The sequence below is a fragment of the Talpa occidentalis genome, unplaced genomic scaffold (genome assembly GCF_014898055.3).
Source record: "Talpa occidentalis isolate TD23 unplaced genomic scaffold, MPIMG_talOcc4v2.1 talOcc4.3, whole genome shotgun sequence".
In the NCBI taxonomy this organism is placed as follows: Eukaryota; Metazoa; Chordata; class Mammalia; order Eulipotyphla; family Talpidae; genus Talpa; species Talpa occidentalis.
This window is the reverse complement of record NW_023603184.1, coordinates 76,718,583-76,737,051: the sequence shown is the minus strand read 5'-3', so window position 1 is coordinate 76,737,051 and position 18,469 is coordinate 76,718,583. Positions and strand designations below refer to the sequence as shown.

Below are 18,469 nucleotides of genomic sequence, written 5' to 3'. Positions count from 1 at the left end.
TTCCAGAATCACACTGGGCCATGGATATTTGCCTATTGTGAAGAAAGTACTCGAATACATATTTCAGGATGAAATTTATTTGAGTAATGAATGTCTATTTAGTGCTCAGTATATTCAAATGCTGGGATTATCATTGAGGACAACAAAGATACAGATAGAAAATTAAAAAGGAGGGAGGCTTAGAGGAATACAGGTAAAGAGGATTAAAGGGAGATTAAAGGGAGAAATTGATAAACTATAATTATTGTTGATGAAGAGATTAGGAAAGTACTAGCCAACGAGATGTTTGAGTAGAGAACAGGATTTTTTTTTTTTTAAGATAACATTGGCTTACATTATTATTGGTGTTTTGGAAGTATAAAATCCTTCCCTTCAGGTATTGCCACCATAGCTTACCCACCAACAAATCACTCATTGTCTATGACCATAGTCCATTGTGCTACCTTCCTTCTTTTTTTCCCACTCCTCTTCCACCCCCTTCTGCTCTGGATGCTTCAGTTCTATGATCAACTTTCAAGGGTTAGTTTTAAACTTATCTTTATCTGACCATTAGTTTGGTTTCTTTGTATCCCACATATAAGTGACTTCATCTGGTATTTTTCACCTGTCACTGTGCAGAAGTGTTTAATGTTGTTTATGTTTATGTTGTTTATGTTTATGTTTTCCATGCTATTGGAGATGAATCCCTAAAGATATCACTGATAGTTATGTCACAAGGTGTTTTGCCTATGTTTTTTTTTCCTTGTATTTTATGGTTTCAGGTCTTCTGTTCCATTTTGAATTGATTTTTTGTATGTGCTGTGTGATAGTAGTCTAGTTTCATTTTCTATATATGCCTGTCATTTTTCCCAGCACCATTTATTGAAGTTATCCTTGATCTACTCTGTTCACGGCCCCTTTGTCACAGATAAAATGTGCTTGTAGGTTGGGTTTTTTTCTGGGGTCTTAATTATTTTCCATTGGTCTGTTTGTCTGTTTTGTTTGATTACTGGGCTCTTTTAATTATTATGGCTTTATGGTATAGTTTAATTTCTTAAAGTGAGTTACCTCCCTTCTTTCTCTCTCTCTCTCTCTCTCTCTTTTTTTTTAGAATTATTTTAGTTATTCGGGTTCTTTTGTGATTACAGATGAATTTTAGTAGTGTCTGTCCCAGATCTTTGAAGAATGTCATTGACTTTTTTTTATTGGGATTGCTTTGAATCTGTATTTTTCAAATAAGAACAAGCAGAAATAATTTTCCAGAGATGAAAAAAAAAAAGTATATACAGTACAGAGACAAATACTATTTCAACTTCCTACTGATATTCTTGGTTAAAACTAAGCGAAACAACAACACACCAAAACCATCTGGCCTATTACCTTACAAAAATGTATTTACTAAAAAGTGTAATACATTGAACATTATTTAATGAATATTAAAAACTAGGAGATAACTTTCAATAAAAAATTATGTTTTAAAAGCTACTGTCTGCTAACTTAGAGAGGTTTCATGGAAGGAAAAAGAATATAATTGGGTACTTTTGCTGTCAATACAGTACCATTCTTACTAGAGTAGGTTGACTTGGCAAACAGGTTGATGCATCTTTCCCCATGGCTCAGAGAGGTCCTGCATACCCTTCCCCTGAGATACAAACAGATTGTAATTTTCTTGAAAATGTAAATTTTGCCTCGTATATCCCTTTAAAGATGAAGATAGTGGATAATCCAAAGGGTACATAACTTCTCATAAGATTTAAGAAATCCTTTAATCTCTATATAGATGCAAAGAAACAGGAGTTCTTGACACTGTGTAATACCACTGAAGATGAAGTCATTTAATACAATAAAATTAACAGGAGATTTTTTTAAGAAAATACTTATATATTTTGATTTTTTGTATTTAAGTATAGTTTGGGTATAGTAAAATCCTCACCTATTAACTGTGCCCTCATTCAGTTTGATGAATAAATAATACAATATGTAATATTTCTATCACTTCAGAAAGTTCTCTTTTTCGTATCTACTTAATGCCTCTAGTCTGAAAAAAATCACTGATTTTATTTTTATCACTTCATGTTGGTTTTGCCTATTCTAGAATTTTACATAAATCGAATCACTTAGAATGTATTCTTTTGTATCATTTCTTTTCTTTCACACATTATCTGTTGGATCCTTCTAATCGTGGTGTGTCAGTACCTAGTGTATTTTTTGTTGATGATACCTTATTGTGTGAATATACGATAGCTTGTTTATACATTCTTCCATCCATAAGTGTTTGAGTATAGTTCTAGTTTTGGTCTCTTCTGAATGAACTGTGTATTTCTTGCACATTGCTTTTGTGAACATAATTATTTAGCTATATGACCTAATCATCAAATTTTATCTAAGTTGGGGTAAAACAGCAATCAAATAAGACATATCTTGCAGGATTTACAGAGTAACATTCTCCTTCATGTGTGTCTTAAAGTCTTCTTCAAAGTGTACATTGACCCAATTTGAAATCCAAGGGAAAAGGGCACTTTCACTCAATCACTAGATTTCCTGAAGCACCAGAGCTTCCTTTTGTAGACCCCTATCCAATTATCTACTAGTCTGTCACTGTTTTACTTTTAAGATATAAAGAGATTTGGAGCTCAAGAGGTTTCATGGAAGGAGGTTTCATAGCAGGAATAAAGGATATACGCACAGACATATAACATACATATATAAACAGAATTGTTATAACTCTACTTTGATAATTGAAGGAATTTCAGAACTTCAGAACAAGTCTTTGTCCTTGATCTACCCTTCTTAAGATGTTCTACTGCAAACTTTGTAAAACAATTTCATTTGTATGCTGACTGAATCAGAATTTCTTGGGGGTATCTTGTTTTTCTGTATCTCTCAGAGAGGTGTTTTTTTTTTTTATTTTTATATCTGAGTCTGTCTTATTATTTTCAAGTTGCATCTTTCTTCATTTAGTAATGTAAGCTAACATAGAAATGTTTTATTTTTTATTTCATTCTAGTTAATTTTTAATATAATCATTTACCTTTCATCAACAGGGACCTTAATCTAATTGTGTTGAAAAATCACACTTGCCTAAGCTGCCTCAAGAATCTATACTCTTATTACACTGCTTCCTGATTATCCTGAAATCAAAATGTGATTATTCCTAATTGTTACTTTTAAAACTTATCTCCTCCCATGGGTATTTTGCTTCATGGTTTTGTTAGTTTGTTTAACTATTTGTTCCATTCCTAAAGCAGAAACTATGTGTTCAATATAGGATAGTTCAGGTAACAGTTTGCTGAAACTGTTGGAAGTTATTTTTACTTTCCTGAATGGGTGGTATATACTAGAATGTTACACTATTCAGTGTCTTGATATAGTTTATCATAAAATCTTCTGAATCTAATTAGAATAGAAATTGAAATGAGGATTACTTTTCAAATGGTGAAGCACATTTTAAGCTTTTTAGTATAGGAAATTTCAAATATATTATGCAAAAAGCATAATGAAAAACCCATGTGTCCCTTACCAGTTTTGAATTATGACCTGTTTCTTCTAATTCAAACAAATATAAAATAGCATACAAATGCATTACTGAGTTATCCTAAGCAACATGGAATAAATACTATCATTAATGATAGCATTTAGACATTGTTATAATTTTAAGGATTCAGAATTTCAAAATTTCTTGTGCTTTGGTTCAACCTTAAACTTCAATGAATCATATTTTGTTCATTTAACTTATATTGATAAGTAATGAAATTTATAATATGATGCTGTTATAATTATGTAGTCACCTGACTTTCATATTTTTCATAGAAGGGAATAATTTCATGAATTAGTTACTCAATGCATAATAATTTGATAGCTGATTCAGTAATTGACTAAAATATTACCTACCTTATGATAATACTTCTTATCTTTCCAGAAAGATAAGACTATCAGATCTATATTTTAGCCAAGTTATCCTGATAGTTTTGAGAATGGGTTTCAGGAGGATACAATTATAGGAAGGGAGATAGATCACTAAGGAGAATTTTCAATCATCCATAAGATAAATTGTGAGGACCTGAATGAAATACAGAGGTATATAGAAATTAAAAATAGTTTAAAAAGAGGAACTTTTAGAGCTAGCAAAATTCATTGGATATGATACCTAGGTGAATAGATACTGAAGGAATCAAGAAAAACCCTCAGGTTTATAGTTTGGGTAATGAGGAATATATTTTTCTGTAAGGGAGAGAAATAACAGATGAAAAAATATAGGTTTATTTATGGTACTGATAGTAGATTTATTTCCTGAAATTTTAAATATGAATTTTGATGACAAGAATTCATGTATTCATGTTTAATCATTCTTTCATTAAGCTGTTGTATTTGTATTGTCCAAAGCCTTGCACTGGCTTCTGTGGAGTTAACCATAAAATCATATAGAACCTTTTACTGCAACTTAAATATAAATAAATACAGGCTGAAAAACAACTAAAAGTTCCTATAAAATGATAGGTAATATATATGGCTTTCAAGTATTACAAAGGGGTAATTGATTCTCTGGAAATTGAAGGAGGCTTCTTGGTTATTTTATATCCTGATAGTACACAAAGCCTTGATAAATGCATTAATTCATACATTTTTCCATTTTTGTTAGGAATTATTTAATACAGACACACACACAATATCACTGTGTTTTTATCTAGAAGCAAGCAGAGCACATTTTTTATCAGTTAACTGTGATTCAATAATGATAAAGTCAAACTAGAAAAAAATAATCATATCACAAGACTTTTCTCTGTCTTTCACCTATGAAGTAAATGATATGTATAGACATTTAAAACAGCCATTTAGAACAGAAATTCTGTTTTTTATTAAATAGTAATAACTTTATCTTGAAACTTATTTTTATATTATGTCTTCTCTAAGTGCAATGTACACTGATATCTTCAAGTTATTCTTGCAGCAAATCTGTGGTAGTAGTAATTTCTTAAAAAATAAATATAATTTTGCCTTTCTGAAAATGTGGCATACTACTGTTCATCCCAAATCAATGTTAACTTTTTACATAAAAAAATTCACTGATGGTGACATTGAAAATAGCAGTATGTTTGCTTTCTAACAGTATTCTCTTATTTCCTTGGATGAGGTTAATTTAAATTATATTTTTCTCCTTCTGCAAGAAAATACCAAAATATTTTCTTTCTGAAAAAAATATAAAATTACAGTGTTTTAAACTAAAACTGCATTAAAACTTTTAGTTTAATATTACCAAATTTATGAGCATATTTTTCATTGCATTGTATCAAATACTTAAGTTTTAAAAAATTAATAGGGGACTTCCCTGGTGGCACAGTGGTTGAGCGCTGGGCTGCAAAGCTGCCCCCAGCCTCTGCAGCACCGGTTTGATCCCCAGCCGCCTGCGAGGGTCCCACATGGTGTGACAGACCTCTCCTGCCACCTGCTGCTCCCCTCAGCAGTGTACTTCACCAGTCTGCCTGTTCTGTTCCCTGCTCTGTCTCTGGTGAATCCTCTCACCCTCCTGCGCTTCTGACTGTACCCAGGGCTTGTATAAATAAATAAATAAATCTTTAAAAAAATAATAGTTGATGTTTTATTATAGTATGTACTAAACATTAAACATTTTACAGGGATAGAGTCATTTAATTATCACCAGACTTTTGTGAGAATTATAATAATAATCAGGATGTGGAGAAAAAGGAACTCTTGTGCACTGTTGGTGGGAGTGCAAACTGGTCCAACCACTATGGAGAGCTGTGTGGAGATTTCTGGACCTACTAAACATAGAGCTTCCATATGATCCAGCAATTCCACTCCTAGGTATTTACCCAAAGGACACAGAAACATCAATTCCAAAGAGCACCTGCACTCCTATGTTTATAGCAGCACTGTTTACAATAGCTAAGCTTTGGAAACAACCCAAATGCCCAAAAATAGATGACTGGATCAAGAAGATGTGGTACATATATACCATGGAATATTACTCAGCATTCAAAAAAGATAAACACATGCAATTTGCAGCAACATGGATGGCACTGGAAGGGATCATGCTCAGCGAAATAAGCCAAAAAGAAAAAGAAAAATACCGGATGGTCTCACTCATAGCAGGAATCTAGAAAACTTAAATAAGGGACCAGGAAAATGAATAACTATAAGAAAGTGAAAATCAAAATCAACAAAAAAACTATGAACCAGAGACACTTTTTGGGGGGTGGGGGGCGGGAGGGGAAGGATTGGGGTCAGAATGGGGCGTTTGCAATTGTATGGGGGAATATAAAAATAAAATTTAATATTTAAAAAAAAAAAAAAATAAAAACAAAACAAAACATATCCTCATACTATCCCTTCAGACTCTGTCGGGAAGATTGCCAGAACTGTGATTTCTGAGAGGAAATTTAGAAACCATTAACACATGTGGTCCTGCCACATTTACCCCTAATACACTTTGCTGATAAAAAGATTTATTTTGAACTTGAGTGAATTTTAGTGATTTATTGTTTTTCTTACCTTCTTTTTACATTTTCTGTACATGTTAATAATTTAGAATGAATCAATACAATCTCTAAGCATACAAAAAAAATACTAAAATGTAAGTACAGTGTTTTTTCTAAGCATAATTTAAGAGCTATACAAGTAAAACAAAATTTTTTCTTGGAGATGCAAGATGCAACGCCGACTAGAAGTTACAAAACCAATTATTTTAGAAATTGTACTCATTTTCCAGAGATATAGATAATTTGTAAACAATTATTATTCTTATTTTATAGAAAAACATGGAGATTCTAACTTGCAATGTAAATGATCATACTCATGAAAATTGAAATGTTAACATTTTGACTTTCATTTTCTTGTTATAATAAAAAAGACAAAACTCGTTTGTACAAATTAACTCATATGAAGAAAATAGCCACTGAAACAAATATCTTAAATGAATTTCTTATCTCCTTGAAGTCTTAATATATAGACTTTAATATTTGCATTTCTGACCATTATCTTTGATCTAACCAAATGACACTTTTCTAATGAATTATTTTATTGACTATTTTATAAATTTATAATGACAGGGATACTACTTTAAGAAAAAAATCCAGACAATTCTTTTCAATCACACAAAGCTTGTAGTATCTTTGTATGAATGGATGGCCAGTGACTAAATAATTTAGTTGATTAGATTTGTTTAAGACACAGTATTTAGTTAAATATACTAAAAGCTACTTGATTTATCTACTTAAAATTGATAAATTTTTAGAGTATATAATTCCTCATTGCAAGTATATTTAAAACTAATAATAAAATAATTTTTTTACTGAAAAAAAAAAAAAAAAATCACTGAGATTTTTAACTCTGGAAATCAGAACACTGTATCCAAGCTTTTACTATTATGTTACAGTCTTCATCTCAAAACTTTTTAAATCAAGTACATTTTTCATTAGGGGTAATGATTAAAAAATAAATCCAAATATATTTTCCTAGAAAGCTTCTATTTTTATATGTATAATCCATCTTTGTCTGTTTTACTGATTTGAGGCAAAACAGGTATACATCGACGAGCAAGATGACTTCCCAATTCAGATGTAAAAGTGAAATAGATTGGCAGTGTTTTCTGAAGCAGGTTGATGTTTTCCTGAAGAAATGTCTGAATAGGTGTCCCCTGAAGATATATCTATTCAACACATTCTCTCAGTTCCACACCTCCCTTTTGGAAGTCTAAAAGAGGATAAATTAAAACAATGTCTGTTGGAGTTGCTGTGAGTTCTCTCATAATCTGAAGAAAATGAGAGTGTGACAGCAAATTTCATTTCTCATATGCAACCTGAAAGTCAACAGTAGGCACACAGGACTGTGAGAACTAACTTCAATGCATATGAAAACAGCACAGTGCAATTGCTTTGAAGAGAAAAAAAAAAAAAAAAAAAAAAAAAAACAGAATGCTTAAGAAAAGTGAAAGGTTCTTTGTGTTACCCTGAGAGGAAACAGTTCAAAACCTGAAAATCGAATTGCTTTTATAATAAGTATGTTTAATGCAAATTCCATTCAGGACACAAAAGCTAGACAGATACACATTTCTTATTTGATAAAAGTGTAATTTAAAAGAGAATGTACATTATCTAAGATTTCATAACATTGTACCTTAAGGGGATTAAGATATCTAAAATCTTTGAAGTCTGCAAATTTTATTTTATTTATGCACAAGGATGGAGTTCTTAGTGATTTATTGCTATAAGAAAATTGCCCATTGGTGTTTGTATTGATTTGCCTTTTTCAAAATGAAAGAAACTAATTTAATTTATTAACACTTTTTTATCGAATCCCTTTTAATATGGAATATCAAGGATGGGGTCCTTATTAACTTACAAAATGTGTGAAGAAATTGGTTCAAAGTTGGAAAAGAATAGAAAGTTCAACTTTTAAACCTAAACATGCAATGGGTTCAAAAACTGGCTGTCATGATAGTTTATTCTCACCTCTCTTCCTAAAATGATCTTGTCCCTCCCTCCTATACAGAGACAATCACATTTGTGAAATTGCTTCTTTATTTGAACTACATTTCAGTGAACTCTAATGTTCATCTCAGCCAAAAAAAAAAACAATTCAAGGACTAGAGAAAATCTTGCCTCTGTGAAGTTTTCTGTGGATTCTTTTATTTTTTAATTTTAGATATATATATATATAGATATATATATATATATATATATATATGATACAATTGTTCATTTGTGTACAATGCATGCTTATATGCTTCCTCCTTTCAGGTGTATTTCCCATAAAATCCCCACCACCAATTCAACTGTAAACCATCACCATAGTCCCTTGTGCTCTTCTCTCCCTTGTTTTGATTCCTCTCCCTCCCCCTCCCTTGCAGAATGCCTCTGATTTATAGTTGCCTGCTAATTTTGTTTCTATTTGTTATAATTGGTGTTACTTCTTTTTGTACCCATCCCTTATTTGGTTCCCTTGTATTCCTCCTATAAGTGAAACCATCCAATATGTTTCTTTTTCCTTCTGACTTATTTTGCTGAGCACAATCCCTTCTAGCTCCATCCATGTTGCTGTGAATGGCATGAGTTTATCTCTTGGATTGCTGAGTACTATTCCATTGTGTATATAGACCACATCTTCTTGATCCAATCATTGGTTTTTGGGGATTTGGTTGTTAAATATCTTGCCTACAATAACTATAGTTCTTTCAGTCTGCTCCAGAGGTTTCACCTAGTACCATGGCACACAATGTACCAACAACAGGACATAATGGAGTCAAGACACTGATCCTTTAGTGTGGACTGACCTGAATCTCAGCCAGAGCCTTGCATTCACAAGCACTTGTCTTCATGAAATTGTTAGTCCATAAAAATATCTTCATTTTTTATATACTACATGGTGGAAATTATTAGAAAGCAGCAGATGCACGAACCATGCTATCCTTCCCTTATCACACAAACTACTGGTTAAAAAGAAGAAATTTCATTTAAGATATATGTATTCAATTTTAATTAATAAATTATTTACATTTTATAGACATTCAATATGATGACTCAGTACATTAAAACTTAGAATACATTTAAACATTTTTAAAATATGAATAACAAAAAAGTAAAAACAATTTTATCATTTTCTTGGCTTTCCTAGCCATTTCCCAGGATGTGTTCAATCAACTTTGAAGGAACTTGTCTGTAACATAAAATATACCATTATATGTTATATATGAATCTATTATAAATATGCATCAACTTTAAATGTGTTTACTTCTGGTGTGTGTATGTGTGTATAAGTATATGCATGTAGATGCATATGTGTCTGTGTGTATAAAGACTTGTTCTAAAAATTATCTTTTGGACCTTCCCCAAAATGTTGAAAATATGATAAGAAGAACCACTAACATTGAGTTAATGAGTACTAAGAGAAAAACAAATATTAGAAAATAAAAAATGAGATATAACTACAGCTAAAACATACATTGCAAACTAGTATTTTTGATACAAGTTGACAGCAAATTTAACTTTCATATTTCTAATGAGAATTACATTTTAAGGTTCATGATGCCTATATAATTTAAAAGTCACATTAGTGGGAGTAGAAGAATATCAAAGCAATTACTCCATGATCTGTGTTGGGTTTGGTTTGATTCAGGCATAGATGGAAGATTAGTTATTTGTAGTATGGTTGGGCCATTGGCATATCAGAATCAACAATTTCATATTTGTTTATTTTTTTTTGCAAGTTATTCTCCCCGATTGGAGATTAACTTTTCATGAGTTAATTGGTAATTCTCAATGGGCACAAATTAAAATCTCTGAAATATGACTGATCCTTTGGTATTTTTTTTTGAAACTTCCCCAGACAGTGTTAATGGGTAGCACTTTGAGAGCCAGGAAGGCAGGCCTATCACTGAGGGCAGGGGCAATGGCTAGTAAGCCTTGGTCATGATATGATGCAGTCGCTGAAAAATTATCTTTGGTGGAATAAGAATATATAATTTTCAATTCAAAGTTTTTATGTTGCTATGTTAAGATTTCCCTATCCTATGCTTGCATAAATTATATTTTATTGTTTTTGTATTTCATGTTTGTATGGATGGTTCTGTGTTTGAGTATGAGAGGAAGCATAACAAATGAATGAAGAAAAAGTATGAGTCTAATATCTAGGTTAAAATGTCACATAACAAGGACAAAATATTATATTGAGACACATAGTTATTGGGAAATGTAGAAGTGATTTGAGAAAGTCTCCAAAATTGAAGAAGAGATTTCAAAAAAATTGCAAAATGGATTTTTTAAAGAGCAGAAATGGGGTATAGATTAGAGATAACTCTTATATCAGTCCAAGTTTTAGAATAAAAATCATTTTGGAAGTCATTATCATAGCTAAGCTAGAGGAATTAATGCAGCTGCATGGCCATTGGCAGTCTTTGTACAAGTGGAAGCAATTATATTTCCAGACCTATCTGTTAAGGTCACTGCTGATGAATGATAATAAAATGATAATAAAAAAACATGGAAGATGCTATTTTCCTGACTTCAAAAAGTAAAAGGTATTTGCAATCAGCTCATCTGCGAGGAGTAGTAAATCATTAAATTCTGAGTGAATGTTGGTGGTTCGAGTGGTGGCAGTGTGAGGGACTTCCTTCCCAGTCTCACAATCAAAATTAAAGAGCAGGGTCTGTCTAATCATCAGTATCTTGATTTTATATTTTTCATAAGACTTATTTGTATATAACTACAAAGGTAAAGCACAACAAAATCCTAATAGCAGTTTGTTATAAGGTAATAAAAAATACATTAACTGATAATAGTTAAATAGCCATGTATAAAGCATCCTATAGAACTCAAGCCTAATGGTTTATCAAAAAACTGGAACTCATTTCATATAGAATTTCTTTTAAGTTAACATATACTTTTGAGACTGAGCATAGTTGTCTTTATGTTTTTTAAATATAAGATAGAACATAATAGATCCAAAAGGATAGGAGGAAAAAAAAAACTGGGTCAGTAAATTAAACAAATTTGTAAATTTTAGTACTCAAATTTTGGAAATGTCCTTAAGTAATTATGAATGTTATATATCTCACTTGAGTTTTTTAATGAGATATGTGTCAGCACTAAGAAATATTACCAGAACCTATAACTAAAGATTCCTATTGCCTATAAACTTTATGCAATATATATATATACATATATTAACTTATAAAGTATTGTGGATGTCAACCAGTTAAATTCTTCTTTTAAATCTTAGAGTTAATAATTCCCAAACTCCTTTTGTCATCATAATTATAGCCTTAACCAAATAGCAGTTATTCTTATCAGCATAAAATAGCAACAATAATAATGGGAGTCAAAGATATTTACAATATTTTTATATTCTCAAAGTTAAGATTGAAAATCTTTATTTTTACTAAAATTGTGGTCGGTTTATTATATTTATTTTTCTTCCTAGAATTGTGGGTATATTGAAGGATTAAAGTTTGACAGTGTGTGTCAAATGCTCTAAGATATAAACCTTTTACAAACATGCTATAATATTTGTAAAAGACCTATCTTTAAAGTCAGTATCTTGGGAGTTTTACATCTCAGACCTACTTAGCACTGGTGAAGAAAAAACAAAAATTCTAGTCATTGGGGAGGAACCTGAAATAATATGTTCCCTTTACTGTTTAACAATAGCACATTCTTCATCCATTGCTTACTTGACCTTATCTGCCAAGGTAAACACTGTCAACCAAGGTAAATAAGCATGTTGAACCGGTTCATGGCAATAAGAATCCTTTTAATTTCTTGCTAGCTGAGCTATTGGAATATGAGTTCTCCTTGTTTTAATCAGCAAGATAAGAATGGTATGTTAGAATTCAGTAATCAGAATTTTTTTAAATATTGAATTTTTAATTAGGAGAAATTTATTTAGAAATTATGTAATTTTTGTTGTCTGTATTATTATTTTTGTAACTGAGGTGCCATTGCTTTATAACACTGTATATGATTCAGAAGTACAGGTTCACACCTGTTTAGATACACACCTACCATCAAGATATTCATAATCCTCCTCTACCATAGTCCATTGGGCCTCCTTATCCCTTTATTCCCTTATCTCCCCTCTCCCTTGATTAGCCTCAATTCTATAGTCATATTTCTAGGGCTTGTTTTAGTTGATTTTCGTCAGCTTCTTTGTACTGTGTCTTTATATTCCACATAAGCAATACAGTATTTTTCTTTGTCCTTTTAACTTATTGTGTTTAGCGTAACCCCCCACACCCAATTCCATCTATGTTGTACCAAATGGTAAGATTTCAGCTTTTTTTTTTTTTTATAGCTGAGTTGTATTCCATTCTGTATATATATCAGATCTTCTTAATTTACTACTCTGTCATTGGGCACTTAGGCTGTTTTAGTAAATAGACTATTGTATTTAAATAAGTCTTTATCTTCCAAAGTTAACTTGTGACCCAGCAATTCCACCTCTGTGTATGTATCAAGAGAAATGGTAGTTACGTCAACTACAAGACATGGACAAGAGTATTCACGTTGTTATTTATAACACAAACCAAATGTCCAAAGTAGGTAAATAAATTATGGAATTTTCACAAATTCTAAAATATGATTCATGCTTCAAAAATTATGAATCTAGCAACTTAATGTTGAATGAGATAATTTCTCCAGCAACCCATGGCAATGTGAGATCTACTGTATTCACTGAGAAATACTGTGTGGTCTCACTTATGTATGGATTTTAAAAAGCCAAACTCATAAAAAATGCATAGTAAAATATTCATAACATTTTACCTACAAAATATTACCAACATTTGGGGATGGAGGAATTGGGAAGAGAGAGTTTAAGGATATATACCTGATACACCTGCAGCTCATAGATAATACGTTCTGGAGATCTAATGTACGGCATAGTGATTATAACCAATACTGCTGTATTATGAATTCCTAAGCTGCTAAGAAACTAGATCTTAATTGTTCTCACCACAAAATAGAAATGTTAGTGTATTATGATAGCGGTGCTAGCTAATGCTACAGTGATAATCATATTGCAAAATATAATGTATCAAAACAAAAGAAAGTACCTGTACCCCTCAAACATAAACTGTTATGTGTGAATTATATATCAATTAAAAATAAATAGATTGGGCCTCCCCTGGTGGTGCAGCAGTTGAGCGCTGGGCTGCGAGGCTGTCTGCAGCGTCTGCAGCACCAGTTCGTTCCCTGGCCACCTGCGAGGGTCCCACCAAAAATAATAATAATAATAATAATAATAATAATTAATTAAACAAACAAACAAACAAATAAATAAATAAATAAAATAGATTTTGGGCCTCCCTGGTGGCGCAGGCAGTTGAGCACCACACTGTAAAGCTGTCAACAGCCTTTGTAACGCTGGTTGGATCCTGGCAGGCCAGCGAGACAATCACATGCTGCGCCAGACCTCTCCCCTCAGCAGTGTATTATGCGCCCGCTGCTCCCCTCAGCAGTGTATTTTGCTACATCTGCCTGTTCTGCTCCCTGTTCTGTCTCTGGTGAATCCTCTTGCCCTCCCATCCATCTGGTCTGTGCCCCGGTTCTTGTATAAAATAAATAAATCTTAAAAAAATAATCTATTTTTTTAAGATTTATTTATTTGCACAAGAACTGGGGTACAGGTCAGAGGCGTGGTAGGGTGAGAGAATTCAACAGAGAGAGCAGGGAGCAGAAAAGCAAGACAGACCAAAGGTACTGCTGAGGGGAGGAGCAGCCGAGGCAGGAGAGGCCTGCTCTGCCATGTGGGTAGCTCCCTAGCAGGCCAGGAATCGAACCTGCCATCCAGAGGCCGCGGACAGTTCACAGTGCGCGCTCAACATGCTGTGCCATTGGGGAGACCCAAGAAATAGATTTTAAAAAAGATAATATGTACCTACAGGTGAAAACTTTGAGGCATTTATATTCTCCATTTCCTGTTTTCTGACAGGGCACTACGTAATCTAGCCTCTGTACTTAGCTCTACAGTTCTTAAGTATCTCAGAAAATGACTTTCTTCAACTCAAAATCTTACTATTCTTATCTAAAAAGTCTTCTCCCTTGTTTTACAGACAGATATCAATATGAAAATATGTGGCTTTTCCTTTAATAGGCTTTACTTATGCATAATAGTTGGCCACCAATCTCTCTATATGGTAATCCTTGAAAATTATAAGTATCCTATTTGTATTATATCTGTGGGAAAAATACAAGTACCCTATTTGTATTATTGTATCTGTGGGAAGCTAATTGTAATAGGTATTTCCTTAAATTATAAATTTTGTTTTACAATCCTGTAATTATATTATACATTACCAATTATCATGTATCTTAAGATAGTTTGTTTTAATTAAAATAATGTGTTTTTAATTCAATTCTGTACGTGTGCAGTCAGCATAATTATAGGGACTTTATGTCAGTCACTATCTAACTCCTATCCATATCATAGTGCTTAACACAAGCTCAGGATTCTATAAATATCTGTTGAAAGGATATAATTAAAGGTAAAAAAAAGCACTATCATATATTGGAGTGTCAGGACAAATTTGATAGTCTTTTCTTCCCTTTCTTTATCTGTATCTCCATTTTGTATGCTTACAGATTGTTACAAAAGTTCATCATCTTTTAGTCTCATTCTAATCCCAATTAAAACATTCTTAACCTAATGTATGCTTTTCTTCATTCATTTATTCATTCATTTAAGCATACAAGAGCTGGGGTCTAGGCTAGAGATGTGTCAGGAGGTGGGGGTATAGGGGGACAGGGAGGTGAGAGGATTCACCAGAGACAGAGCTGGGAGCAGAACAGGCGAACTGACTGAAATACACTGCTAATGGGAGCAGAGGGCAAGACAGGCAAGGTCTGCTGCACCATGTGGGTTAGCTCCCTGGCCAGGAATTGAACTTGTGCTACTAGGTTGCAGATAGCTTCATAGTGCTGAGACTTAACCCTTTGTGTCACCAGGAGGACCCTAATGTATGTTTATTTTGCAGATATTTGAGATAGCAGAAAACACATCCTTAATGAATTTATTGTATTTAGAGTGTTTGTAGGTATGTAATATATATGTGAAAAATTGATAAGGAATGGAAATTTAGATACAAATGAGTAATTTAATTTTACCATCCTCTTGCCCCTCCTTAATGTGTCTCCACATGATTCATTTGCTTACTCATCTCCCATATATACTTAAGAGAAAAAATGCAAGGAAGCCTGTCAGTTTCTCTCTGAACTGTAGTGGATTTAACCATTTAAATATAGTCTGAGGAGGGCCTCCTCTGGTGGCTCAGTGGTTGAGCACTGGGTTGCACTGCCTGCAGCCTCTGCAGCGCTGGTTCGATCCCTGGCCACCGGGGATCCCATAATAAATGAATAAATAAGTCTGAGGATTACACATTAGCTTATTATTCACAGTGAATTCAAGAAATGTCTGCTCCACATGTGGCTGCTTGCACTTCAATATAATAATAAAGGTATGGGGCCTCCCCGGTGGCGCAGCAGTTGAGTGCTGGTCTGCGAGGCTGCCCGCAGCCTCTGCAGCGCCGGTTTGATCCCCAATCACAGGGCGAGGGTCCCACATGTCGCAGAGACCTCTCCTGCCACCCACTGCTCCCCTCAGCAGTGTACTTCATCTGTCTGTCTATTCTGTTCCCCGCTCTGGTGAATTCTCTCACCCTCCCGCTCTTCTGACTGTACCCAGTGCTTGTATAAATAAATAAAAAATTAAAAAAAATAAAAGAAATAAAACCAACTATAAAAAATATAATAAAGGTATGTACAAGAAATGCTTGTGTACTATCTATGTGCTGTTCATCCTATGTTACTGTGAGTTATTTTTCTGTGCACACCTCTGTACTTTAGTGAGCTTATAAGGGTTCTAATGGTAATAACTGTATCTTTGTTGTATCCCCTTCCAACTGTTCTTTGTAGAGGATTTATTTATTCAACAGATGTTTATTTTGAAGTCACTATGTGCCAGGCACTATTCAAGGAACCAAGGATAAAGCAATAAAATAAAATCCCAGCCCTCCAATGAAATCCCTGTAAGACAAAACAGATTAAGAAAGCATATCAATAAATACATAGTGTTTGACTGTTGTAAATGCTATGTTAAAAAGAAAGGTTTGATAAAGCTGATAGAGTATGGTGAGGACATAATTTTACAGAGTGGTCAGGGAAATTTTCACTATGAAGGATTATAGTTGAGCTAAGACAGAGTTGTTTAAATATCTGGGAAAGAACACCCTAAACAGATAGAAAAAGTACTGTAAATAGCTTCAGACAGAAAGCATTTGGTTTGTTTTGGGGACTAGTATGTCTGTATAACTGGAGATGTGTAAATGAGGGACAGAGTAGAAGGTTATCAGATGAGAAAATGTTGAAGGTTGTCAATAGGACATGAAGGCCATGGGAAGGGACATTAATTTTATCTTAAATGATATGAGAAGTGATTAGACAGTTTCATTAGTTTGGGGAAGAAACAATCTGATTTCCTTTTTAAAAGGGTAGCAGTAGAACTAAAGTGAAGAAAAGACTCATGAGGAAAGATGAATACAGAGGTTAAAACAGAAACTGGACAAGAAGTTAGTAATCATTGCAATACTTCAGCTAAGAGTTCATAGAGACTTTAATTACATTGTAAGCAGCAGTAGTGAGTGTGCAGAGTGGTTGGATGAAGAATATGATTTAAATGAAAGATACAAAGACTCAGAAATACTTGGTAATATATTGAATAGGATAGTATGAGGGGATGAATTAGATGTGGGGTATAGAAATGTGATCAAGGATAATCGAGGTTTCCAGCCCAAGAAGTAAAGATAGAGGCACTATCTGTCAGATTATCTTGGCATGAGGAACTGACATGTGGAAAGCTACTAAAGTAGTGTGTTTCAGGTAGAAAGCTTAGATTTTTTTTTTTTTTTTTTTTTTTTGGTCTATGATTGTTCTACATGCAAACAAAGATGGAAAGTAGGTAGCTGGATATATGGATCCAATGTTTGGGTGAAGGGGAGGGAATTGAGTTGACAGATAATAGTCATGCAAAAATAATGTTGATTTTTGTTGATCAATTCACTCTTTCAATAATGAAAACATAGTAACTGATACTTTTACAAAATTAGAAAACCCGTAAGTCCTCAATTTCAAGATATGTGTTTGAACCGGTATCTCTGCTTCAAACAACTGTGTGTCTTACTTAACCATTGTTGGAAACGGGGGCTATTTGGAATCTTTCTCCAAATAGGTAAAATAAATCATATATCATTTGAAATGGAATCCCAAAACTTACTGATAAATGCCTTGATTATACTAATTGCTTTTTCTTTATTCCCATAGTCTCTCACTGTGCCAGAGGGAAATTATATTGGTCTTAAAGGATTTGTTCTTCAAATGACCATGTAGGTCACAACACAAAAACTTACTTAGCTGGTGGCAAATTTATTATTTAATGATTTGTCCCCAGTGTCTTTCCTGTGGCTGTGTTTAAAACCATTGGTCTATAATTGCTATGCTTTATGCATATGCATGCACATATATTTCATTTATAGTCTTTAGACACATTTTTCATTCAAATATTCAAAAAGCACTGTTATTTAAAGACTCTGAGGCGGCCGGTTAACTCAGTTGGTTAGAGCAGTCCTAATAAAGACTCTGATAGAATAATACCATTCTTCTAGCAGTCTTAAGCTCATTTGAACAATGAGAGTTTGAAAAATAATTTAACTGGTTTGTAGTTGACATTTGTGATACTAGTACCTCAAAAGGAATAATTGGAAGATAAGGAACTTTTTAAAGGCTTTATACATTTTGAATGACCTTGTGCTTAAAACATCCTTGATAGTTGAAATGCCCTTATGCTTCTTTCATCTCTCTCTACTTTGTGACTTTGTTGAGTTAATTATCCTCACTAGTATTCTCTTTATATTTAGCGGACAAATACGCAGGGATAGGTATGAGAAGAACTGTGGTACAAAATAACATGGTTTGATATCAAGGTTGCA

The 18,469-nt window shown here is 33.1% G+C and overlaps 1 protein-coding gene across 1 annotated transcript in view; it reads left to right on the top strand.

Moving 5' to 3' along the window:
- Positions 1–18,469, top strand: part of LRP1B (LDL receptor related protein 1B) — a 1,722,250-nt gene that overhangs the window by 1,290,044 nt on the left and 413,737 nt on the right. The window lies entirely within an intron of this gene.